The 1,123-nt window shown below is 27.1% G+C and overlaps 1 pseudogene; it reads left to right on the top strand.

The window, feature by feature from the left end:
* The first annotated feature begins 336 nt into the window (after positions 1-336).
* On the top strand, positions 337-819 carry LOC130505198 (protein DOWN-REGULATED IN DIF1 11-like; annotated as a pseudogene).
* The last annotated feature ends 304 nt before the right edge of the window (positions 820-1,123 follow it).

The raw sequence follows: 1,123 nt of genomic DNA on the forward strand, positions 1-1,123 counted from the left end.
AAAATAAAATATTATATTTAATAAGTATAAACCAAAGTTACAAATTTCTTAACTTTTATGCAAAACTTTAAAGACACATGAAACATAGTGAGTATTTAATTACAAGCAATGCCTGAAACATAGAAATCAATTTAAAAATGTTACTCTTAGAGCTAACTAAATTAATAAAGAAATTATGTTGTTACAAAACAACTAAAATGTTATTTTGTTAATTAATAAAAATCACCATCAATAACATTGAAAATCACTTGATTACTATAAATAGATACACTTATAAATCATTGGTAACAGGAAAAACAAAACAATTTTAAAAATTTAAATACTTAATCATACAGAATGGAAACTAAGACAATTTTCGTGGCATTTTTCATAATCACCACTTTAGTATCATATGTGTATCCAAGTTTGTGTCAAGAAGATATTACAATGAACCATTGCGTCAATCCTGGTCGCGAGTTTGATGCATTGGATGCAATATCACCGGCTTCAGAAGATTACAATAATTATATGCTAGAGAACCTCCCACCAAGATACAAAACGTATATTGGAACCTGCATGGAAAATATGGTGTCCACTGATAAGGGAAAAATGTGGTTGCGATGTTCTTAAAGAGATTCTTACGGAATGAACATTGTTTCAGAGAGTGTTGTCTGAAGGTAGTAAGAGGTGGAAAGAATGTACATGGAAATTAATAAGTTGATGCTTTCGATTTTATCAACTTAAACGCTTTTCTTCTCAGCTTCTTCCAAAATTAATGAGGTTTGGAACAGATGTTCTGCTGAAGTGGAAAGTTCATCATCTCATGATGTCTCGATTTAGTTATCTTGATCAAATCTTTTGGTATTATTCTTATGATGTATTATGAATAATGGTTTGTTATACTTTATAATTATATAAATAAAATTCAAAATTTCATAAATATTTGTTATCATAACTCCAATATTGTATAAAAACACTATTATGTGATATCTTGGATTGTTCCAACAAGTGTTTGTTTAGCATAGTTTTTAGTGTATCAAATATAAAACATTATTGCACATAAATCTTCTTAAACAAAATCATATATTCTTTCTTTGTAACTCAAATAAATATTATAGTTTGAAAATCAAGTAAATTTATAAAA

This window comes from Raphanus sativus, unplaced genomic scaffold (genome assembly GCF_000801105.2).
Source record: "Raphanus sativus cultivar WK10039 unplaced genomic scaffold, ASM80110v3 Scaffold2083, whole genome shotgun sequence".
Classification (NCBI taxonomy): Eukaryota; Viridiplantae; Streptophyta; class Magnoliopsida; order Brassicales; family Brassicaceae; genus Raphanus; species Raphanus sativus.